General features: G+C 47.4%; 2 long non-coding RNA genes across 2 annotated transcripts in view; one reads left to right on the top strand and one right to left on the bottom strand.

Annotated features, from left to right (window-relative positions):
- Nucleotides 1-2,858: 2,858 nt before the first annotated feature.
- LOC136053235 (uncharacterized) lies at nucleotides 2,859-19,828 on the bottom strand. Its single transcript, XR_010622614.1, has 3 exons — nucleotides 19,818-19,828; nucleotides 5,035-5,277; nucleotides 2,859-3,051 (listed from the first exon to the last, which is right to left on the bottom strand). It is a non-coding gene; the product is annotated as an uncharacterized LOC136053235 (long non-coding RNA).
- LOC136053232 (uncharacterized) overlaps nucleotides 12,263-26,048 on the top strand; it is a 43,491-nt gene continuing 29,705 nt past the window's right edge. Inside the window, exon 1 of the long non-coding RNA XR_010622612.1 lies at nucleotides 12,263-12,450. This is a non-coding gene — a long non-coding RNA (uncharacterized LOC136053232). The remainder of the gene's footprint in view (nucleotides 12,451-26,048) is intronic.

Here is a 26,048-nt window from a genome sequence, read left to right on the forward strand (position 1 = left end):
TGTATGATGGAAAGTACACCTTAGAAAGCATACTAAGGACTATTTCCATTAAGTTTGGCATGGATTGCATGCTCAAAGCTTTGGGCACTGCACATGGATAGAGATGTTGAATAAAAGTAAATCTGTAAGAGGGGCCGGAGGTCAAGAAAAATAAGTTACTCTCAAGCTATTTAAAGTCAAGAGACAAAAGAGATATCAATGGACTTAACTTGAAGCAAAAGATGTCCAGGTTATAGAGCAAGCTTGTTCATTTAATTATTCATTGCACATGTCAAAAAAGAGTTTTCTGAAATGATTAAGTACTGGAGTACAACATTTGATATCTCCATTCTTGGAAGTCTTACATAGCAAGTCTGTAAAATATCTGTTAAGGAGAATATAGGAATATATAATTCTGCCTCGTTCAGAGGGCAAGAGGAGATGGATTCTATAATTCAGTAGTAACAGTCCATCTTAGAGATATGGAAATAAAAGAACGACTTGTCTTTATCAACGAGTGTAGCGCATCCAGAATTAGAACACTATGACTTATTTCATTCTTCCAAATAACGCCAGCCAGTAATATTACCTGTTCTTAAGACAACAAAAACACTCTTTTAAATTGACATGCTCCAAAAATAGATGAACGGTTATGTAATAAAAAAAAATAACTACACATCAGCATCATTGCTAAATCTGTACAAGCAATTTTAACATTTACTGTATAAAAATCAGACTTGCCTTTGCAGTCACATAAATTACCTAGCATAGTAAGCACATGCATATTCCAGAGTAAATAGTGGTACAAAACAGTGCACGCAATTTCATGCAGTGTTTTTGTATCTTTTTAAGCTGCCTGTAAGCTCCCTGAAACAAAGATACCAAAGAAAACTTTCCAACTTGAACAAATGAAGCAGCAGCATCTCTGCCATATGTAAAGAACACTTTCCTTTTCCTCAGTGCCTTCCCTGTAGACTGATGTTAGCACAGATCCAGAAGTATGACTTCATTCTTTGATCTTTCAAAAACAGATGGGCTGCGGATCACCATGAAAACTGCAGCTTCTTAATCTTCTAACATAACTGTTAAGACCATGTACCTTCTCAGAAATCGTGCCAATTGTTTGCACTGAGTTAAGGCAATTTTCTGGCATTAAAATTCAATGACTCTGGCTGAAGGTCAAAAATACTTGTAACATGTTTTAGAAGGCCCAAGCATATCCCCATATTTATGTGGGGTTCTATGGCTATGTTACAGAGAGTTACAGCAAAGCAATATTCAGAAGTAGAAGTGTAAATATGGCAATTCACGTTTTAAATCTATGTGCTCTTCTGCATTTGAGCAAAAGAACAAATCAACTTCCACAATGAATTATCAACTCACCGATATTTCTTCAGAGTTTTTACCAAGTTTTAGAATTTGGTTGAATTTTCCAACTTTCACATCAGACATCCTTATCTATATCACAGTATTTCAGGTAAAAATTCAGTGTATATGGTGTTATTCATGCCCTGAAACTGCTGTAGTTAAATACGTACAATGGCTCTTCTATGAACTTCTTCAAAATTGTTGGTTATCACAGTGGTCATTTTTACACCAAGCCTAAAAGAGCAGTCACACATGCCACCAGGACTTAGTGGTGATCTGTGACTTTATAAATTGACAAGGTCATCAGATGAATCAGTTTACAGTAGAATTCCCATGCTGGTGCTGGCTTCCATAAGCCACCAAACAGCAACACAGAAGCCAGCAGATTCATGGCAGGCAATGACAACTGGAACTCCATCAGCAACATCATCCATAGCCACAGGTTAGCACAGTCAGGTTAGCTATGCCTTCTGGCTCTGACAAAAACATGATCAGGATTTGTTTACACAAGGTGCCTTGAGAAAATCAGTCTGGATCAACTGAGTAAACTATATTGGACTTAAATTCTGTATAAGTTTTCATATTTGTGAGCGTTTAGTGTTTAACACTATTTAGTGTATCTGAATTAGAAATCTATCAACTTTCCTATCTCACGGAGATGAGTTTTTGATGCCAAGAACTCCAACACTGGCAGTTTCTTAATAGGGACTTGCAAGCCATGAAGCTTTATTTTTTTCTTAAGATTTATTCAGGGGTAGGAGAGGCTCTACGTAAATCCACAATTCTTAACTAAGCTGCAAGAAGAATGATGGTAGTTACGAGAGTTGAAAGAACAAGAAGCTCATCCCTGAATATGGGGTTATAGTAAGAGACATTCCGATGCTACATATTGAAACAGTGCCCTGCTAACATCAAACTTTCCTAAAAATCAAGTAGATGGGCGTTGTCAACACGGAGATTTAGCCCTTCTTTCTGGAGTAATTGATACAGACCAGAAGTTACTTGTTACACAACTGAAACAAGAAGCACAAATTACAAACTTTTTCAAATTTTTTTTGCAAAATTTCGTACATCTAAAATACAGGTGTCTATGTCTGAGCCATGAGATCACACAATATGCAAAAGTATATTTCTTTGTGCAATTCTCCTATAAAACAGATTAGATGGATTATGCACTCAGTGTAGTTTTCTCCTCCGCATATAAATAAGTGTGGTATGACATGAAATATACACTGTACACTTCTGGAGAGAAATTACATTAATGTACATCGAGTTTTCCATTAGCCTAATACTTGTTTCCTTTTGGCATGCCCTACTATAGATGATTGAGTTAATGACTGTAGGTTTCAGATCCCTGGATGTACATATGTTTTACATCCCCCATCCCTGCGCACAGAATAGATCACAGAATCATTAAGGTTGGAAAAGACCTCTAAGATCACCTGGCCCAGCTGTCAGCCCATCCCCGCCATGCCCACTCACCACATCCCTCAGTGCCATATCCACACGGTTCACGAACACCTCCAGGGACGGTGATTCCACCACTTCCCTGGACACTTTCTTAATGTATCTGAACAGAAGTAATATTTTAATGGTCTGTTTTGCTTTTGGTGTGTCTCAGAGGTCCAACTGTTTTCTTGTGCTACAAATATCATCTGAATGTCACTTGTTTCAAACACTGCAGTATCAAGACACTATATTCAGCTGCAGAAAAGACAGAAGGAGAAAAAGCTCTAGGGTAGTGTCTCACATAAGATTGCTCTAGAAATCCTGCTGCCTGCACCGTGATAACATGTAAACTTTGCCAGATGTTCTTCAGCTCATGAGCCCCACTCCTCCAACACAACTTCAACCAGGCTGATGCCTCCATTCATGGATAGTGCATTCACTGGAATCCACAGCTTGACAATTGCTGATCCACGCCTCATCAAGGCTTAAATTATGTGTAGCTAGTCTTTTTGGATGAGACTAGGTGGTGACATACTAATCTAGTTTCCTTCTGAAACAGGATAACAGATGGGAGAAGCAGGAGGTGTCATATCTTGACTGTTATCGACGTTGATGTGTGCTATTCTTCTACCCAAGACAGAAACACAGTTTAGAGGAAACTAATATAGGATGAGTACGAAATGGTTGGGAAGTCATTCACCAGAAGCATTTGTCAACAGAGAATCATTGAAGGTTGTATAAGAGTAAGTCTGTGATTTCTCAATATTTCCATTAACAGCCTGAAGAAAGGTAAAATACCCCTATTCACTGTTGCAAATAATTCCAAGCTAACAGAGGTTGCCAGCTCACTGGAAGATGGGATGGAAACTGATGATCTTGACCAATTGGAGAAATAGTCTTGGACTTTAGTTTGAGAAACAGCAAAAGAAAGATTGGGTAAATTCAAAAAGGAGTGATCAGAATAGTCAGAGGTCAAAAAAAAAAACAAAAAACTCTGTGAAATATAAAAGTCTGATATGGTTTAGTCTAGAGGGGACTACAGAAATCACGCTAAGAGAATACGGTCAAGTACAAGCATAGACAGCACAGAAGGGTGTGAAATCTCCATCCATGGATGTCTTCAGGAATGGGCTAACATCTGTCCAGCAAGACAAAGGGAGAGCAGGTCAAGGGGGCATAGGGAGAGGCTGAATCATCTCCGAGCTGACACTGTTATCCAGGATCCAGTCATTCTGCACCATCTAAACTTTTTGCTTGGACTAGCTGTGTTTGGAGGAACTGAACAAAAATCAGCATTTCTCATTCAGCATCCTTGAATGAACCTGAGCTCTTGGTTGTTAGAAATGCAGGAAGTCCGCTAGCTCTCAGAGTTCACTGTGCTAAAGCTAAGGCAGTCAGACAGCCTGCTTTTATAATGCTTCCATTGAATAAATTTGCAAAGCTGCTACCTAGAGTCCACATTATTGCTCAGCGCCACTCTGTTAATTTGGAATCCAGATCTGGTGACTGATTTAGGAAAACAGTTCAGCTAATCCCTAGTGAATAGAAATCCTCAGCCTAAGATTGTATGGCTCACCAGATTCCCACATGTGCAAATGCAGCAGTTGCCTTGCAAAGGGAGGTTAAAATATCGAGTGCAAACCTCAGGGGGGTTTCGCACGACATTTCAGGGCTCCAAAAAGCAGAGGCAGAGACAATCGCAGCCTGCACATGACTACATGCAGAACAACTTTTGTGCTACATGGAAAGTGCACATATGTATTCTAGAAAGCAGTTCTGTCAGAAGAACATACAGAGTTGAAAAAGATCATTCTGCTAATTAGCTCTGCCTAGTTTCTTTGGTTCTTCTATGTATACCCAGACAAGAGCAACAACCTATGTATTTTCAACTGTTTTCATGTAACTGCCTACTGCATGATGTTTCTACATGTTTGTCATTATGGGAAAGCTGTGCAGATTGCTTCCTGCCTCTCACGGAGTCCTCACTTGACCTACTGGCCTTTGGGAGACAGTATGAGGCCCATGTCTTCCCTAGGACTTGGTAGCAGGTGGGCTAGGAGCTGATTTTCCTGGGTTGCTGAGATAGGCCACTCAGGCATATGTTACACACTGTGCCTGCAGTAACTATTCAAACTCAGAAATAAATAAATACATTTAATTAATTAAAAAAACCCAACCTCACGAGTCAGGAGCTACAAGATTTACTTCCACATCATCTAAAAGTGCTTGGATACTCACACCACCCAAAGAGAAACAGCTGCACAGGATTCAAGTGCCCAACCATCTCAGGTGACACTGAGAGACCTGAGCCACGGTCCCACATAAGACCCAAGCACCAAGGAATTCAGGATGCTCTCCGATGGACGAGAGTCTCACATGATAAACTCAGCCAGCATTTTGGAAGTTCCTGATTTAAGTGCTTGGTGGTGACAGGTTGAACTTGATGGTCTAGGAGGTCTTTTCCAACTGCAGTGATTGCTCCTCAAGTGGGCACAATGGTGATGAGTTGATGGTTAAGCTTGGTGGTTTTAGAATCATTTTCAATGATTCTACGCATTGCTGGTCTGCTTCTTGAAATCTGTGAGGACATATAGAAAGCAAGGCTACAAGTAGGCAAAGACATGTAGACTGTGCTGACTAAGTTACAGTCCTTGTATCGTTGCCTGCAGTACAGCCACTCATGTTAGCTGTAATGAATGGCAAGCTGTATTTCCTGAAATAAGGTGGTGATTTAGTGATGAGCAAATATTTTCCGCATATCATTTCATACTGACAGGCTTTTGATAACAAACAAGACTTCCCTTTGATGTAACACTTTATAATTTTTATCTGCTTTGCTTCTGTCCTCAGGCTATCCGGGCTATAACGTGACGACCACATACTGGGAGCATGCTGCAACTCACTGGAAGCCAGCAGACAGAATTGCTGCAGTGAGTAGGGTGGCTTGTGGCTCCCCAGGAAACCATCATTCCCAAAGGAGCTAAGCAGGAGGCATGGAGACAGGACTAGGAGCAGGGGCAAAGTGCTTACATAGCAATGTCTCCCCGGCCGCAAATATACGCACTGTGAGCCTCAAACCACTTCTATTTGCATCTGCACAGACGTATGTCAGAGATGTTGAGCAACGTTTCCCCGTGCATTAGCCCTTCAGTACGCAAATCTCCTTGGTTTCTGTTCCCGGAATTCCCCCTAGAGCAGTTATTAATTAGAGACAGAGAAATACCATTATCTTATCTATTAAAACGACGAAACGTAAATTCAGATGGATGCAGAGAAACGCTTTTTTCTCTATTTACTCTTAATTTACATCTCGATGAGTCAAATCCCCACAGCCTCATCGCCAAGCCAAACAGTCATAGGCAATTGAAGTCGCCCCGCGGGACCGTACAACCAACACGCGTGTGTTTCGTGAGCTCCGTTTAGAAGTTGCGCGGAGCTCCAGCGGTTCGCAGCGTGCGGGCACTGCGGGGCTGCTGATGTCCCGGGGCACGGGGAGGGCTTAAAAAACCCAAGACTATAAAAAGGGAGGAAACCACCAGGTGCACTCGGCGCAGCTGTAAGCCAAACCAGAAGGAGCCGGCGTTAGCAGCTGGACGCAAAATACCGATTTTTCCGTCCAGGAGACGCGAAGACGCGGACGATTTTCGGGCAGAGAGCGCACGGAGCTCCCTTCCCTTCCTTCCCCTTTTGCCTTCCCCTTTCCCGCAGCTCCCGCCCAGAGATGCCGGCGTGCCCGGGGCCGGGATGGGCTGATCCCGGCCACGTCCCGCCCGCTCCGCCCAGCCCCCAGGTGCGGCCCGGCCCGGCCCTGCTGCTCAGTGCTCCTCGCTCCCAGACCGCCCCATCACTCTCTCCTAGCACCCTCTCGACTGCCCCACACTACCCTAGCGCTGCCGGTGCCCTCCTTGAGCAAACCCCTCCGTGTGCCCCCTGTGCGAGGGTCCCCGCGGTCAGGGACAGCCCCGGGGGGGAGGGGGAGAGACACGACGCGGGGATCCCCCGGTCGCCTCCAGCCCAGGTGCGGTGTTTGCAGTTTCCACGCCCAGTTTCCACTCCTCGGACAAACTCGCTCGGGATGTCAACTTGGCAAGAAAATGGCCGAACGCGAATTTCTTTACGCGTTTGCTAGCTTTTCGCATTTCCCACCCGCAAAGTCGGGGCTGAAGCCGGGAGATAAAGGGCAGCGGCGGTGAGGGCTGAGCGGCCCGGGGTGGGGGAGGGGGGGGTGGCCGGCAGAACTCTGGCTATGACCGCAGCCCCGGGGGGGTGAACGGGAGCTCCGGGGGCAGCGGCCGCTGCGCGGGTATCTGCGGGGAGAGATAAGGGCCGGGCCAGAGAAACTGTGACAATGAAATACCGAGAAGCGGTGATCGCTTGGGTGCAGCTGCAGCTCCGCCGAATCGCTCAGAGAGGGGTGGGGGGACACCTGGTTGGGGGACGTGAGGAAGAGGGACGCGAGAACAGGAGGACACGGGGGCAGGGGGGCATGGGGACAGGAGGATATGGGACAGGGGGAGAATAGGGACGGGTGCGCATGGGGAAAATGGGGACAGGGGGATAAAGGGACTCAAGGACACGGAGATACGGAGACAGTGGCAGAGGGGAAAGGGAGTCCGGCGGGCAGAGCGGGAGCAAAACTGAAAGTCCCCAACTGCCTCAATACGCGTTTGTCGGTGCGATGCTGCGAGGTGAAATGAACGGAATTAACTCACAGCCCCTGAAAAATTGTTTTGTTTTGTTTTGTTGGGCTGTTTTCTTTTGTTTTGTTTCGTTTCCCCTCGCTTTTCAGGCAGCGGGCGGTTACCTTCCGCGCCGCCGTCACTACAGTTTAAGTATTTTTCAGCGCACCGCAAACGTTTCCATCGGAGAAATCCCCGCACTCCCCCGCAGCAGTTCGGCTCTCGGGACGTCGGGACCCGCCCGGAACCGCCGCACAATCCGGGCACGGACGGCCCCGCCGCCACCTCCCCGCGGTGTCCCCGCGATGTCCCCGTGCCGGCACCCCGAGCCAGCCACGCCAGGACCCAAAGCCGCTTGGAAGACGGCTGTTTGTTGCTTGAGCTTTATGTTTGTTGTTTTGTTGTTGTTGTTTTTTCTTTCCCCCAGCGATATCGCAGCTTTTTCTGACTGTCTGAAGATTTTCTTTTTTATTCTTTTTCTTTTTTTTCCTTTCCATTTTTTTTCTTTTTTTTTCTTTTTTTCTTTTCTTTCTTTTTTTTTTTTTCGGTTAATTGCTTTTGAGCTTCCGCTGAAAGAAAGGTATTCGTCGCTTTTCTTCGCGAGTTAAACAGCTCTCCGTGCGCCGGGGGCAAATCGAAGTCTCGGGACACGCAGCGCGCTCAGCATTTGCGCTCGGTATTTTTAACGACGGCACTGAAAATCGCCGCATTTAATCGTGCCAAAATAGGGGGATAACGCGGCCGTCGGCCACCTCATCTTACATCAAACCTACGCCAAGTTTGGGAGGAGACGAAACGCGCAGCGCCGGGGGCGGGAGAGGGACACGAAATGAGGGACGTGGGGACATCTGCGAGGAAAAGTGCGTCAGAAAACGGAGGGACGGAAAGGTGCCGTGGAGGGGACGAAGAGGGCGATGGAGCTGGAGAGGGGGAGAGCTGTGGCACGGGGGTTTGGTTCGCGCCGTCAGGGAGAGCTTGGGGCTGGGGAACGAAAAGGGGAAAGGGAGCGGGCGGCCGGGGCCGGGGTTGCGCGGGCGGCTCCGGGACGTCGGCTCGGGGACGGCACAAAGGGAGGGGAAGGGAAGAAAGGAGGGAAAAGGACAGAAAGAAAGGGAGAAATCGGAGGGAAGGAAGGGAGGAAGATATAAAAGGAAAGGGGGAAAGAGAGAAAGAAAAAGAAAAAAAAATAGAAGGACGGAAAGAAGGGAAAAAAAGGAAAAGACGAATCGCCGCGAAAGCGCTATCCCAGAGCAGGTTATTGCGCTTTTTCGCTACAAGCTGTCACGAATTGCAGTAAATATATATATTTATATATATCCTCCCTCAGCCGCTCGTGACGAGCACGTTTCCAAGCCTCCGCCGCTAATGTACACACAACCAAGGCTACGGCTGACACTTCCCAGCTACGTAGGAAAAAAAAAAAAAAAAAAAAAGCCCCAGCTCAATTTCAAACAACGACTTTGCCCCCGGACAGCCCCCGCTGCTCGGCTCTCCCCGCCCCGGGCCCTTCCCGCGGCCCCCGCAGCGCGTATAGGGCCGCACCGCCCCGCGCCCCTCCCGCCCCGCGCCCGTTCGCTCCGCGATCCGAGGGCTGGGAGCGACCCTGCGGGGATCCCGAGCGGGACTCGGCCCGGCCCTAGCAACCTGCTCGCCTACAGGCAACGGGGGCTGAAATAATAATTACGGAATGACGCCGCTCGAGATGCACAAAAAGTTTCCAGACCGAAGGAAAGAAAAAAAAAATTTTATATATATATATATATAAATGTGAAAAAAGCCCAACGCTCTCGGCAGAAGCGCCTCTTCGCTCCGACGCGCGGACCACATCCAGCCCTCTGCGGCTTCCCCAAACGTGTCGTTTTCGGAGCCCGTTTCGTCAGTCTGCCCGTGCGGGGCCGGGGTGGCGGTGGGGCGCTGCGGGGCGGGGCGGCGCGGCCGGAGCCCTTCCTCGGCCCTCCGAACGCTCCCCTACAAACCTCCGACCTGTTTGTTTGTTTGTTTGTTTTTTCCTTTTATCTTTTTTCCCTTTTCTTTTTCTTTTCCCATTTGTTCTCCTTTTTTCCTTTTTTTTTTAAATTTATTTTCTATTCTCCCTCTCCCACCCCCAATCCCACTCCGCGCATCCCCTCGTTCCCCGACGTCCGGAGCCCGCACTGCTGGAGCTGCGCTTACACGGCGATTTTTCCATCACACCGAAGGGACACTTATTTTCTTTTATTTTTCTTTATTTACTTCTTTATTTTTCTTTTTTTTTTTATGCTCTTTGGAAATCGTACAGGCGTCGATGCTTCGCTCCGTTTGGTGGTCCCCGAGCCCGGCCGCCAACTGCGCTCCCTGAAAACGGTGTTGGGACCGCGGAGCATTGCCCCCGAATGCCCGCAAACCACCACCGGCGGTTCCCCGCCGCCCGAGCCCCCTCCGCTTCAGAAGGGAGCTGGGAACTCACGGCTGCCGGTACCCAGCATCCGAGCGTAGGCTGGGAAAGGTTTTGTTTCATAAAAAGGGGAAAGGAAATGGGATTCGATCTCTCCATCCCCATCGGCGCGTCCCGATACGGTCCGAAAAGTATGCAAAGAGAGGACGAGAAGTGAAGGCTCTCCTCCCCCTCTTCCCCCCGCCCCGTGGGCGCGGGGTGCGAGCGGGAGGCAGAGGAGCGAGGGAGGCGGAAGGCTTCTTCCCAAAAGGCAGAGTCCTGAGGTCATTTCAGCCTTTTAGTCAGTTGGGATCTAAAGGAAAGCTCAGCGGCCGGGAGCTGCCCCGAGGTGCCCAGCCCCGCGCCCGCTGTGCCACGCCGGGGCTGGCCGTGAGGCCCGAGGGTGGCATCCCCGCGGCGCGACCGCTGCCGCTTCTGTGTCACGTAGCGGGAGGAACAGCGAGAAGCGGGCGGTGAGATCGGGGGAGGGGAAGGGAGGGTCAGATCAGTTCCTTGATCTGTCCCAGGGGAAAGCAGCCCGCGGCCCGTGGTGACTTTTGCCTATGAGGCATCTCAGTGGGCAGGGAGCGCCTTCGGGATGAGACGTGCGGCTCTGAAAAAGTCGGGTGGGGGGAGGGGAAGGGAGGGGGGAAGAGAGAAAGAAAGGAAAGAAAAAGAAAAAAAGAAAGAGGGAAGAGAAAGAGAGAGAAAGAAAGAGAGAAAGAGAGAAAGAAAAAGGAAGAAAAAGAAAGAAAGAAAGAAAGAAAGAAAGAGAGAGAGAGAGAGAGAGAGAAAGGGAAAGAAAGAAAAAGAGAACAAGAACCCTACACTTAACAGCCTTTCCCCTGACGGCTCGCCCGCCGCTCGCTGCAGCACCCTTCCTCTCACCAAAACCGACACCAATAAAGGCATTAAGCATTCCCGTTGCCTCACGCTCTCTTTCCCCCAACACTTCCGAGGACATCGCGCTGCCCGAGCGCGCTCCGCCCGGCCCCGAGAGCTCTCCCCGAAGTTTCGGCGGCCGTTCCCCGCGATCCCCGGTCCCGGCCTCTCCCAGCGGCCGCATCCGACCCCGGGGCAGCTCCAGGAGCTCACTTCGGGCGGTGGTTTTGGCTTCCCGCACAAAACTCGCACCGTCTTTTCGGTGACACCGCGCGCTGCCCGCCTTCGAACCGGGAGATATTCGTTCGTTTTATTTCTGTCCGTAAGGACGAGGAAGGAGCGGGATCCGGAGGACGCAGCCCGAGCCAGGAGCCACGGAAACCCGCTTTAATTTCATTCCTGCCCCAGAGCCCCAGCGCTGCCCCAGCGCCGTGGGCCGCGCGCGTTCCGCGGGGATTCTTCTCCCGAAAACCCCAAAACGCGAAGAAGTCCGCCGTCACCCGGAGGGGAAATCCGCACGTCTCATGCGGGCGGCTCGGGGACGGGGGGAATCCCAGCTCCCGCCCTGCCCGGCCCGAGCCCGCTCGGCCTCGCCCCGCTGCCGCCGGGAGCGGATCGTCCCGAAGCCGGGGGCGGACCGGAGCCTCCGCCCGATCGGGGCACGTCGGCCTACGGCCCCGCGCCCGCTGCCCCGCGGAGCCGGGCCGAGCCGGTGCGTGGCGGGGGAAAGGGAGGCCGGCACCGTTCGGGAGCACGTTCCCTCGCCCTGGCTGCGGGGGAAGGCCCTCGTCTCGTGTTTTGCAGTTTTCTTTGTTTACATTCACTTTAGAAACATTGGCCCGAGGCCAGCAAAGTGCGCTCGCGTTTCGCGGAGGAAGGCTGAGAGCGACCCGGCTCCGTGCTGCTGCTCCCCGTCTCCCTTTCTTCCTCACCCCCGCACCCCAACCACTCCCCGCCGGTGGCCGGGGATCAACCCGCCGCCGGCCGGCTGCACCTGCGAGGGGCTCGGGCCGCTCCTCGCCGCTCGGCTTCCCCGGCCCCGGCCTCCCCGAGGCCGCAACAGGTTTCTCTACGCGCACCGCCTCCCGCTGCGGGGCGGTGCCGAGCCGAGCCGTGCCGCACCGCACCGCGCCGAGCGGAGCCGCGCTACCGCCCGACCGCCCCGGCACACGGAGCCGCGGGGCGCGGCCCCGGGGCGGGGGGAGAAGAGGGGGAGGAGGAGGAGGGGGGAGGGGGCCGCCGGGTGCCCGAGGTCGCGCGTGTGCGCCGGGCTCCTCGCCGTCTCCCCCCCCCCGTTCCCCCCCGTCCCCGCGGCCCGTCCCCCGGCGAGGAGCGAGTGCCGCCGCTCCGCCTTCTCCTTTTCGCAATGTTGACGCAATCTATAAATAGTGGAACAAAAGGAGCAACTTCCTCGCAGCTTTGCTGAAACTGCACAAAAAAGGCAACCCGGGGGGGGGAGGGGGTGGGGGGCGTTATTTTGATTTGATTCTTTTTTTTTTCTTTTTTGCTACCGCTTTCAAAAGCGAAGCCTCCTTCCTCCCTCCACCTCCCGCTCCCCGCCGCTCTCGCTACTGGAAGATTACAGATCCATGCGCGATTATTTTTTGATTCCTCGTTGTCTGCTGCGCTGGCACCGTCCTGCGAGCGGAGCGGCTCGGCGCCGGGCTTCCCCCGCTGACAGTAAGTGCCGGGCGGGGAGGGCTGGGGGGAGGCGGGATGCGCTCCCCGCCCGCCGCACCGAACCGCGGACCGAGCCCCGCTCCCCACGCGCGGCCCCGCGCTCCCACGCGCAACTCCCACGCCGCGCGGGGGTGCTTTTATCGGAGAGGGTGGGGGGGGGGGTGTTTACGCGTCTTCTCCCTTCTCTTGCCGCGCTCCGTGGGAGGGAGGGGGGATGCCGGTCACGATCACGCGTGTCCCAAACACCCCCCAACCCCCCGCGGAGGAAGAATTACATCATCCCTTCTGTAGTGATGCTACCTTAGCGCGCGCGCACCCGACGCCTCGGGGGCGCGCCTCCCCCCTTCCCGGGGACGCGCGTTTCCCCCCCACCCGGCTCGGGGAAAGGCGCGCCCCCGCGCGCACACACACACACCCGCGCCGCCGAGTGTTTACAGTGCTGCCCCAGCCGTATTGTGACGCAGCTTGAGTGACGGCGCGCCTGGCCAATGGGACGCCGAGGCCCCGCCCACTTATCTCTTCCCCCCCCCCCTCCTTCTCCCTGCTCCGTGCGCGGCTGTCACGCTCCGCGCGCTCCCGCGGTCTGCGCGCCCCGCGCTGTTGCTCCCAAGCTCGGCGTGCGGGAAAACAGCAAAACCGCTCCGTTTTTCTGTTGTTGTTGTTTGGGGTTTTTTTTTGCTTTTTTGTTGTTGTTGTTTCTTTGAACCCCGCGCAAATACAACAGCGCTACTTACCCGCTGCGCAAAGCCGTAGCAAAGATGAAAAAAGTGGTTTCTCCACTTTTTAAACTTGCTGCAAGTCGCAGGCAGCAACGCAAAAACCCCTCCCCGCAGCGGGCACCGGCTGACTGCGGGATTTCGCCGGCCGCCCGGCCCTGCTCGGCAGCGCACGGAGGTTTTAATGTGTTAATGGCTCGGGGTGGCTTCAAAGAACGTTGCTGTTTTGAAGTCCAGGTGTTTCTATTTGCGCAGAAAATCGAGCGGGGAGCTCTGAGCTCCTACTGTTACTGAAGTTAAAAGGAAACAAAGTTGAGCTGCTAAGTCGGCAGTCTGGAATGAGTCAATAGTGTCTCCTTTGTCCTGCTAGGTTGTAGCTCCGCTCCGTTTCCTCTGCACCAGCGAGCGAGCGTTTCGCCCCTCGGCTGAATTCTCGGTACGGTCTGCGTATAGATCAGCCCCCTCGCCAAGCGTCCCGGCGGCGGAGCTGCGAGGGCAGGAAGCGTGTCCGTGCCGCGGCTCGGGGCAGCGGGACGGCGCCGGGCAGGGCCGCGGGCTGAGCCCGCCGCTGTGCCGCAGCGCTCCGGGTGCGGTCAGCTCAGGGCCCTCGCGGGTTGGCACAGCCGTCGCCCGCCCGCCGCCGATTTCCCCCACGTCTGTTTTGCTTTCGATCGCCTCGGCACGCGGGTAACGCGGCGCGGCATCAACCCGGACGGCTCGAAAAAAAGACCGTCCCCAAGACTTCGATTCTTTAAAATGTATTTCGGCGCTTCAAACCCCGGCTCTCTCCGGAAACGCCGCCTCGCAGGTCCTGGTAGTCGCACGCGGTTTTTCCCGGTGGCCATAAAGGCCTCGGTTGCGAGTCCCTAAAGCTTTCGTTTCGAGCTCGCAGCGCTTCCCTTCCGCCCCACCGCCAAGGGCGTCCGTGGGTCGGGGACGCGGCCGCGGGCAGCGCTGCCCCCCCCGGCCCCGCGGCAGCCCCCGCGTCGCGCTTTGCGCTGACGGGCAGCGGCCATGCGGAGTGAACGCGGCTGCGAGCCCGGCTGCCGCTTTTTGGGAGCCCGCACCCGGCCCCTACAGCGCTCGGACGTGTCCCCTCCGGACCGTCGCAGCCCTATGGCAAAAACTACGAACGGCGGAAAAGTGCGGCGCTTATTCGTGATGGGGAAGGTGCGGGCAGAAAAAGGTTTTGTTTTTTTTTTTTACAAAAAAATGGAGCCTGAGGCGCAGAAGGAGAGGCACGGATCCAGCTGCCCTTTTATAGTAAGCGGTGTTTTACAGAAAGTGGGAAAGGAGAGAGAAGTGCCTGCCTTCCAGCAGCAGGACAGGGATGGTGCAACCCTTCTAACGGAACGCTCATCGCATTCCTGGAGGGATCTGCACGCAGCTCTCGGTTCTTCTCATTTCTGGAAACGAGAAGTGTCGTCCTCAGCAGTTCCTCCTCTTGAGCCTGCTGCTGGGTCCTGCCTCACCCTTTGCCGGTACTGTTCTCTATAGAACAGTTTTCAGGCTTGGCATTTGCTCTCCATAAAAAGTCCAGCGCCTTTCAGAGTGATAGCTTTGATGAGTAGTTTCCCGAAGTGCAGTTAACATTCTTAATACTGCGTATGCATAAATGCTGTTAATTAACTAGGGCGTTGCTTTAAAATGTGTACAAAGGAGACACCCAGCGCAGAGCGAAAACGGACCCTCAGCGCGGGTTAGAGCTGCTAATATATCTACCATAAAAGATGGGTGCATGTTAAGGAAGCAGCAGTAGTTGATCAGGTGAAAAACAGCCACTTTGGACTGTGTGAAGAATTGAAAAAGAAGTGTGCAGAAAAGCAGGCAGCACTAGCTGGCAAAAGAGGATATGAAAACAACTGTACTTATTCAGGGCTCTTCATATCCTTGTTTCTGGCTGAATGTGCTACGTGCATGAACATCCCTTCTTATAGAAGAATAAATTTCACAAAGATCCCACTGTATGGCTGTGTACTGATTGGCTGTCACATCCCCTGGCTAAATATTAATGTTGGTCGCTTTTCCAAGTCAGATCTGTGAGCTACTCTATCTGGAGAACTTGAAATCTCTACCCACAAGTGAAACTCCAGTACAACGCTTTTCTGACTTGCACATTGTCTGTCCTTGTTTATGAAGATTTCGTTAGTAAATTGCTTTCTTTTGACAATATATATTTTTTTTTCATCTGTGGCTTAGGGAAATATCAGGCAGTCTCTTTTGATCTGGAGCTTAGTTTGTTTAAGTTTTACAATGCTAAGCAGTGTGACAAACACTGAGGACTAACCAGAAGGAGCTCCCTGTCGGTGCAATCCCTTTGGTTTCGTAACTCCCACAGACAAACCCCTTGCAAGCTTAGAGTCATGATTTACATAGCAGCGAGGGAAAATGAAAATGAGGAGGAAGCTCATTATGCCGTGTACATGTATTTTCTCCTAACACAGACTAGATTAAACCTGGCCTACACCAGGAGAATGGTGAAAGGTGAGAGCTAAGGCAAGCAAAGGGTCCTCCCTCGTAAAGACACGCACAGTTATTGCTCTCTTCACCCAAGATAGTAAACCAGACCCAAAACGGGAAGGAGGATCTGGGCTATTCTTTCACCTCCCTCCCCACCCCCAGGCTCTGAGCCCTGGAGGAAGGATCGGGTTGCACTATTTTAAAGCTGGAGCAGCATGTGCACCTCCTCAGTACAGTGAGAGCACTAGGAGCAAAGCTCTCAGGGCTCCCTGCTCTCAGGGCTTTGCCTTATCTACAGATCCAGTCTTTAATTCCCCTCCAAGTTCCCCTGCAAATGTGCAGTATTTGTGGAGATGTATACAAACAAGAAGGTTATAACTGACTTACCTTTGGCACGTGGCTTTGAAAGCTTCCTGCTTGACTCAAGTCACAAAAGCCGAACTGTCTCAGTAGCTCAGTGCTGCAGGTAAAATCGACCTGTAAGTGAATGAAATAAAGAAGTCAAGTGACTGTGCCTAATTTCCTGACCTTAAATAAACGGGATCGATTAGCACATTGACAACTGTCATTGCTATCTCTTTCTCCCCACCACCTGAATGCAGACTGCTTGCTACTGTTCCCACAGCTGATTTCAAGTTACACCATAGAGCTGATGTTAAATCTGTGCTAAGGTAGGAGATGGATCGTGGTTTGGAATGGATGTTAGGGCCATAGTTCTGTCCCTGCCTCTGAACTTCTAAGATTAGGACACTTAAAGGTGTCCTACCCCTCACTGGACCTAAGAGACAAAATATGCGTACAGGATGCTCCAAGGCCACACGTGTTAAGGAATTGTGGAAGGAAGCCATGAGCCTTCCTCTATGTTGGAATAGGGAAAGCTTTGGGGAGCAGTAGGAGATCCAGCACAAAGTACTGAATAGTGCCTAACTTAGTGGTTGGTAACCCTGCCCTTGGCAGGGGGCTGGAACTGGATGTTCTTTGAGGTCCCTTCCAACCTAAGCCGTTCTGTGATTTGATGGTTCTGGGCTGTGTAAAAGCACACAGAGATGAGAGGATCTGTATAATCGCGGGGTGTCAAGATATGAACAGTTTAACCTTGCCTTAGCCACTTCTGCCTGGGCTCTGTGACTTTTAGAAGGAGCAAAATCTCATTCAGGGCTTAAAATTACGTTGATAAAAAGCCATATGTCAAATCCAGGTATCCTTAATGCAGCAGTGAAAAAGACACAGTTTTAACATAGAGATGGGCAGACATTTCATTCGAAAGCAGGAATTAAAATAATGACAAGTTGTGTCATGTGACAATACCAGCAAAACTGTCCTTTTCTCGTGCATGAAAGTCAGCTGTCTGGAGAGGGAGAGGCTGCTGGAAATGTGCAAGGGACACAAAAATGGAGGGAAAAATGAGGAGTTTAATGGAAGGTGCAGAGTTGTTGACCAGAGCCTTCAGCAAGACTGTTGCCTTCTTTACTTTCTAATGCTTTGCAAATGAATGAATCAGAACGCACACATTCTATTGCAAATCAAAGGCTCTGCCTTTCTGTGCCCCTGAGGTCATATGTGACCGTGTCCTGACCCTGACAGTCTGACACCGTTCTTTGCACAGGCACACACCTCCCTAACCACTGCAGCCCATGTCTGCTGTACTGTGTGCTGCTTCCCCCTTCCTTGTTTTTATTTTACAAATCTATTTAAAAAAAAAACTGATACCTTTCATGTATTTCTGAGTCCTTCTTTGCACTGAGAAGCTTCTTGATACTTCAGCAAATGTTAAGATATAAGCAAAAATATGGGAAGATAAGATTATTTCAGGACACTTTGCAGAAAAAAAGGAATAGTTTCTTTTATGGAAGGCAAAATCTTCAGCTGAAAGAGGCTCGTGTTTACATTATCACTAAAACTTCTGCTGAATGGGGAAGAAACAGTAACGGCACACAGCACTTCAAAAGGAAGTTCTGTTACAGCACAGACCAAAAAAAAATGTAGTTCTTCCAGTGTATAAAATATGTACTCAATGCTGAGCTTCTGCATTTGCCTTCAGTACTGAGCTATGAGCATGGAGTGCCCCACTGCAAGTCATTAACGTACCACCAGCCCTACTGCTGGAACCTGTGCAAGGAGAGAATTAGTACAAAGGCATTCATCAAGCTCAAAACTGAGATATTCTTTCACTGCAACTTCTCCAGCTCTAACAAAGACACCATTCAAAAAATAAAAAATAAAAAAAGCATTTTCAAAGAGCAGTGTAGATGCTGGGCAAGGATCAGCTCTTCAGTTAAAGACAGAGCCCGCTAGCCCAAAGGAATAACTCAAACAATTCAGACACTCAAACTTTCAGACATTCAAGCTGGAGGCCTCCGGTTGGAACTTATCTCTGTTTTCACACATCAGTAGGTTCGGCGCAGTTAGAAATACCCAGCACGTACAAGGAAAACAATCTCTATCAGTGGATACAGCATGAACACGATAACGCAATGTTTTGCAAGCCTCGAGCAATTGTCAAGCAACTGCGCTTTGTCAAGGCAGCACACTTGACAGTCAGGGTCATCTAACCTTAGGTCACCTTCTACCTTACACCCTGGCCAGGTCCCAGCACCTCCATTTACTCTCTGAGTGGCTGCAGCACTCCGGAGGCAGGGGCACAGGTGATGGGTGCTGCTGCCCCAGCGTGAGCAGCAGCTGCCTAGGTGCATCACTTTGTCTCTCTGAGTTAAATGATCCTTTTTATCCACCTCTGAAAACAGAAAAGAGAAGGACCCTACCTTATTCCATCTATTTCAGTATGGTTTCATATTTGCATTATTTTGTTTTCACGTTCAAGGCCTCTGTTCAGTTAAATATAGCCACAAAACACGATTCCTTTTGTCATCCAGTTTGTTATTCCCTAGCCATACAATTTTTACTTTACCTCCTACAAAGTAAAGCTCTGATTCTTAATTTTTACCTTTTATGATAGAAAATATAATGGACTTTCTCTACTACACGATGAAGGCTTCCAATTCCGATTTGTAAACTCCATGTAGATGGAAAGTGGAATTCAATTAAAATGTAGCAAAAGAGCACTTCATTTATCAGTTTAATTAAATAACTGTAGATGTATGTAACTTGTAAGAAAAAGCATACACTTATCAGGACATAGTGCACTGCAAGCTGGTTTATTCAGCAAGGACTAATCGCTGCTAGCTGGTGAGCTCAAGTGATTGTTTCTGGTCAGCACGACCTTCAAGACTTTAGAGCTGGTACATCTCATCCTCTCGCAGTCTTCCGTGGACTCAGTGAGAAGAAAAAAAATACGTGAGATTGCCTGGTTTTTCATCTCTCAGTGGACCTTTCGATTTTGAACATAGCAGTCATTAGTATAAAGTAAATGAGTACACAACTATCAGAAGCAGGTTCAGCATTGGGTGAGTTACAGACCCGAGCACTCTGCCAGGGATTCCCACCCCTCCAGTGCTTGACTTTCTCTAAAAATCTGGCATCAAAAAATGTGTCACATAGTGCTTTTATTGTGTTATTTTACAATAACTACAGTAAATTTAACCAGAATACAGGTTACGCCTTACTTCCATATTTAATTTTAAGTGGTCTTGTTAAAAAAAGAAACATTTAATTTAAATAATATAAAGTATACGTATATAACTCATTAAACTTATATTAATCATTCCAGTAGGCCACAGAAGCAATAGAAAATGTGGATTCCCTCCTTTCTGGTTTATCAGCCACTTATGCTATGGTGTGTTCAGAACAGAACGGGTTCCTACTGTGCCTGCTGGTGTACACATGAAGTTAAAGAGACAGAGCCCTGGCAGAGAGGTTTGCCTTAATTTGCTCAACACCTGAGGTGTTAAAAGTAAAGCCAAACAGGAGAAGCTTTTTGTTTTTTTTGGTTTTTATTTTTTTCAGTAAAGCACTGGCTGTTCAAGTGCAGATTTACCAGCGCCAGGAGGCAGAACGTGGGAGGATGCTGCAAAGGGCCCTAGATCCTTGCCCTGTTCCTCCATCCCCTCCTGTTCCCCCACCCTTGAGTTCAAGATGCACTCACCCAGGCCCATCGACTGGCAGTTGGAGAGAGTTTAAACGAACCAGGGAACTGAACGTAAGCAATGATGACATTAAGCTCTGCTAAAGATAGAGGCTTCCCATTGAATTTCCTTCCTGTGTGACTCCGCAGCATAAACCGAGCACCAGGACTACTCCTCGAGTGGAAAGGAAGAAAATTATTACTGACAAAGTCCAAAGACTGGGATCCTGGTCTGCTCAGTTTTAAATTGTGCCATACAGGTCAGCATTACAGATCTGTGAATTCAGCTGATTCACTTAATGAGGATCAGAATGTAACTCCTGCTCCCAAACTGTGTTGGAAACAAAGCTATCCCATGAATTTTCCAGTGGGTTTTTTGTTTTTCTTTTTGCTCTTTTTTGTCTGTTTGATTTTTTTTTATTTTACTTTTTTTGGTAGGCTCAAACATTTCCACTCTGGAGCAGAGAGAATCTGAAGGCAAGTGTAAGGAAGAAAAAAAATCACCACTCAAAATTAGAGCGGTAACAGCAAGTTTCTAAAGAGAGAAATTTTGGTTTAGGTAAGGGCACGATTAAGCAAGGAAAAAGAGATAAGGTAGAGGCATTTCACTAACACATGTTACAAAATTGTTGACTCAGGTTGGCACTGTTTGGAAGAATTTAAGGAGGGAAAGGCCCTGAAAGTGTTGTTTCATTATTATAAGATTGGGCTATTAGGCAGAGGTTCATAAATCAACTGTATTTTAGAATGGAATAGAGGCTGGGCTGTCCATTAATCCATCTCTGGCAGCAGGCATAGGCTAGTTCCTGCCCAAGTAAGCAGCAGGACCAGGACCAGTTGCACTTGATGTTGCCCGTGGGTGCTAGTACTCAGTTTTTAGCTCGGGTGTGTCTCTGGCTTGATGCAATCCGTCTGCTCGGTGACCTTCACTAGATCCCTCCTCTACGTTCTTCTGCAGCCACTCCTTGGATCCATGTGAGCTATTTGTATTAAGTCTTAATGTCAAAAGTATACTACCCGTAGGCATATAAAATAATACAATTTCTTACACTGCTTGCTTTGAACTTGCCTTCTGCCAGCTTCATCTGATGCACCCTCGTTTTTGTACTGATAGCAAGGGCAGAAAGTTGATCCCTGTCTATCCTTTTCATGTGCCATTCTAAAATATTTACTGCTATTTTGAAGAAGCATCGGAGGGGCAATTAAAGTCTCTAAAGTAGAGACTCTAAAGTCTCTGTGCTGGAAATCTCTTTCTTCTTAGCTCTCGGCCACTGCTCAACCCGCTATCTGTGGCAGATGCTGGAACTGCTCTTGCACAGAAGCCCTTCCAAAATCCCAGGGAACTGGAAGCTCTGCTGAGCACACTCGGGGAGAGCCACTCTTTCCCACTGTTAGGGATGATGCGTTGGAGGAAAAGATGCAGTCATGCATATTGCTCTCTTAAAGCCCTGCTGGTCTTTCTGCAAGCAGAATCTGAAGGAATAGTAGGGAGTGGAAATAAAGAGAATACAGTTTGCTATTCCACAGAAATCAGCCCCATTCTAAGAATATCGCTTGCTAAGAATTAAAGCTCGAGGAATCAGTGTAAACTTCAGCTGAAAGCTTTAGTAAAAACCTGAAGTAGTTTAAGCCTTCTCTAAGGGAGCAAGACTTTGTTTCTACAGTTTGGCAGCAGACTTTAGGCAGGCAGAGCTGACAATAATTAAAACAACAGAAGCTTAAGAGAATTTCCTAGTATTTCCATAGGAGATTCATGGAATATATTCTCATTTTTCTTGCTCTGTGTTTTACAAGGCATAGAAATATTTCTCAAGCAGACAGGAAGGTCAAGTTCCTATTGGTGAGAAAATAGTAAGATGGGTAAGTGGGATCCATTTCCATTCTTGGGTAAAAATACAGAGTGTGTTCAGAAACTTTACTGCAAGGGAAGATATGTGTCCCAGTACAGAACATAGGAAAAATGAACTCTGATGTGAACTCAGAGAAATTTTGGAGAACTCCAGATAGTGTCAAAGTTCTTAAACAGCACAGTACTACTGAAAGCAGAAGTTCAGGAAAATGCTGATGATGCTAAGACACAAGGACAAAAAAATCTTCTAATTTAAGTTTAACAGTAACTTTAGTGAAAGGTACTTTGTGTAAGACAAAATATTCTGTACTGTTGCAAAACAGTTTCTGTTGATAAATTTCACTCTGGCAACACCCAGTCCCAGTTACAGCTGGGTCTGGCTGCAGGATCTGATCATTTCTGTGGAAGAATACGTTTGGCTACACAGGTACAGAGCCAGCACTGATCATCACTTTGACTATTAGCACTTGTTCAGCAACTCTCAAAAACAAAGTCTAGCGTACTTCTTGTTAAAGACAGTAGGTCCTGACTTGTAGATACACAGAGAACAAGCATCCCTCAAGCATCACAGAGACTTTCAATGTGAGCAAATCCTTGTCTCTGAACAGACCTGTCATCCAGACCCAACCACATCCAGTAGGAAGATGACACTATACTAATGACATGATTGGTTTGCCCAAAGTTTCATGAGGAGAGGATTTCTTCATGTGCTGCACTGTTTGATTTGGTGCTGGGCAGCTACAGGTCAACTTTGTGCAGAATGTAGACAAAGTACAGAATGTCTTGTGAGAGACTGTAAATGCTAAATTGTTTTCACTGAGTTTAACAGAGGCTTGGAAGCGAATTTAACTGACTTGTTGCTGTTTAGCAACCCCATAACCCAGTATTTCAAATCAGCATTGCTGGTATTTTAGGTCTAGAACCATGGATAATATAATTTTTGACCTGAGTCAATCACCTGTTGTGGTACTACACTTCAGTTTGCTGCTTTCTGAGAACATTGCTTTTGGGAGAGAGGAAGGAAGAACATGAAAATGAAACAACATAAATACATCCCTTGGTTCACGAGGAGGACTTGTGAAGGGTCGCCCTCTGTAGAATAGTGCAGTGTGCCCATTAGGAATCTGCTGCGTGGGCCCCTGTGAAAAAGACACCTTGCAGGATGATCTTGAGGATTAGGGATCGGTGAGATTATGGATCCAACTCCCATCCAAATTGGAAATAGCAAATGGTATCACAGCACTGATGGCTTACGGCATAGGGCTAGCCACTCAGCCCTTCTCTAAGGAAAGTGGTAGGTACAGCAGCTTTTGTTAGCCAGCCCTGGTGGCACATTTGCTTCTGCAATCTGTTGTAGAAGAGAATCTGTTTCTGGTGTTTGTTGTTTCTGACTGGCTGGACAGCTTTTTAGGGAATAAGGGATAGAGAAGGCACAAAAGCAAGTCACACAGCACTGTGGACAGCAGACACTGCAGAGGCGATCGCTGCTCTCAGGGCTCTAAATACATAAGGCACTCAACACAAAGCCAGTCACTATCAAGGTCCCTGCAGGGAGCATTGAGGAAATGAAATAGTTCTTTTCAGGCCCTGGACTTTAAAATACATGAATCAAAGAGCCACCATGTTGCTGTTGACTCTTTCATCCCTTACTATGTGCATGTGCTTGTGCTTGGAACTGCACTCCTCCGTCCAACTTCCCTGACAGTGGGCTGTGGCCACAAGTGTGGCCTAGAAGCCCAGAATCACAGCTTTTAGGACACTTAGTATGAGACACTGTCTCAAAGCATAACTGTAGCTTTATTCATGTAATTTAGAAATAAACTGAATTATTTTTTATTTTTTTTCTCTAGGGAAATCCCCTCCCTCCTTCCCCCACTGTCTGTTTCCTCTTGTCATAAATAGGATCTGAAGAATCATGCTAGGGAAAATATTAAACCCCAGTAACTCATGACTCCCTTATCCCTATACAAGGAGACTTATCTGGTATATTAATTCAAACCATATTTCTTCAGAGTCAGTAGGAGACCTAATTTACTGCATGAAATTAATTACAGCATTACACATAAAAGTTAAATGAATCACACAGTACTTATACTGCACTATTTCCACCTTTTGTGGTATGATGGAAATAATGAAACCATGAATGTTCGTACTTTCAGCACTGTTTAATGCCCCGAGGACAGACAGCATATGAAGGTGCTTCAAGTAATCCACTGATACTGTCTAATAATTAGACTCTGCTCATCCAAATTGTCCTTGCACTCACAGGGCACGTACGCACCAGCAATTAACTCCATCTACTCAAGCACTCAAGAAGAAGCCAAAAGCACTCCAGCTGAGTTATTCACATGCTTCATAAAAATTGGGTGATTAAAATAATTCTGTGTGCTTTGGCCAACTTAGATGGAAAGCTGGGCTACATAAGTTAACAGACATGGAAACTTAAGAAAGCATCCTTCTCTTTGTTACTGTTCCTGTGTATCCCAATATTAGTATGGAGAGCCCAGAACTACCTACAAACTCTAATACTCCAGAGAAAATATCCTCTTAATTTTGACCTTCTCTTACTTATTCCTCAGAATTGGCCATCGGGTTGACTTCCTGAAGTACAGTTTCTAGCACTTTGTTCAGTCTAATTTTGATTATGCTAAGTAAGCAGATTACCATCTCTTTAAAATATTATTAAATCTGTTAAGGCAGCCTAACTGAAAACAGCTACACACTGTGTTTTCCCAATTCTATCCCATCTTCCAGTGATACATTCTAGTACCAAACTAAATAATATCACATCATTCCAGTTTAACTGTGTATGTTTTTTTACCACACTCAATCAAACAGCATATATTCTTTTCCTTCTCACCTGTCCCTTAGTGATTCTTACTGTTTGTAAATATCCTTATTTAATCCATAAGAAATATTTTCAAAACTGTTAAGTGACACATTCATTGGCACCTTTGAAATAGCAATTAGAGCCTTCTGTATTATTAGCTGTAGTTGTTCGCTTTTTTTCCCGAGTATATTATCTAAAGTAGATTATAGACACCTTGCTGAGAGCTGTTTTTCTTAATCGCCACATTGGGCCTCTGAAGACTACATTTTTCTTCCTAATAAATCCCCTCTGGTTAATGAAATCTTTTCTGTAGTCACAAATAAATAAATAAATAAATAAACAACAGATGAAAATATTAAAAATTGGAAAAAAATTAATATTTCATAACTTCAAACTATAGATTTGAATGTTCAGTTACTAAAAGTAGAGAATTTTATGTACATGTCAAAAAGCAAGTTCTGAGAAGTGGACAATCTTAGATTTTGATGGTAAGTGAAAGAAGCCTTAGTAGTTTCACATTTTTCTCGATTTGTTCTATTCATCATTAACAATTCACATTATTCTCCCTTCATGAATTCAACATTCTGAGGTTACTTGCTAGACATGTTCTTCCAAAAGCTACTCTGAGGAAAACTGGTTTTCTTCTAAACTATATTAATATAAAGGAGCAATGATACATAATTTATATTCTTGTTCCACAATTCGGTGGGAATTCTAACATAGGGCATATTTGCCTGTAGCAAACAAACTTATAATGCAGCCAATTACCGTTGGTAAATACGGCTCCTAAAATTACATGCATCAAATTGACAACAATCTTCGTCTGGACTTTGTACTTTAAGGCTTTGAGACTTTAGTGGTCTTCTAAGTCAATTCTCAAATAACTTAAGTAGATGTCTCTGACTTAAAAAACTCCTTAAACCAAGTCCAGGTCCAGTCTAGATGATTCATGTGCTATACAAAATAGGAATGTTACACTGGAGCTCCTTGGTTCTAGATCAGGGTAACAAGACAGGTCTACAGAAGTGAAAGTTGCTACTTCTCTTAACTTCTTAACTTAGGCCTTCCTCTCTGGGAGGTTAACTAAGCAGAAATCATTTGAGTCTCTGTATGCTATTCACATTTTTAATACGCTGTTACTTATCATTGAAATGTTTCTCGCACGCTTTGAATGAAGGTACAAAAAATGCACATTTTCACATATTCACAGTCTTGGCTGCCACAGACCAAATACAAAAACTATCACTGCAAGATGAGCACAAATTTGAAGACTTTAACTATTGTTTGAGATGAGCATGGAAATTCTTGAGCAGGGAACAGATCTGCATTTTTACTATTTATCACAGCAATAAGTGTAATTAAATGCTTTTCTCATTTTCCTTCAAATTGAATTTCTTAGAAAGAGCAGATGTGCTCATCAGGATTCTGAGCAGACTGAACTCTCTCAGGATTCTGAACAGGAAAATTATCTCCTTTGGTCCCCTCCTACCTCTACAGTTCTGTGATTCTGTGATCCCTCCAGAATCCTCGCTCTTCTGTGTCACATATTTTATGTTCCACCAAGAGCTTTTATATGAATGATTCATTTTGTAATCAAGGCCGTGAATGTCAGTAACATGATCCGTGCATGTTCTTTAGTGTTGTTTTTGAGTACAGGAAAATAAAATAAATTGAGGTTTGGAGCGCAAACACAAGTGATACTCTTTAATATTACTAACTAAT

The sequence above is a fragment of the Cyrtonyx montezumae genome, unplaced genomic scaffold (genome assembly GCF_038088225.1).
Source record: "Cyrtonyx montezumae isolate F1298 unplaced genomic scaffold, pur_monq_1.0 scaffold_3, whole genome shotgun sequence".
NCBI lineage: Eukaryota > Metazoa > Chordata > Aves > Galliformes > Odontophoridae > Cyrtonyx > Cyrtonyx montezumae.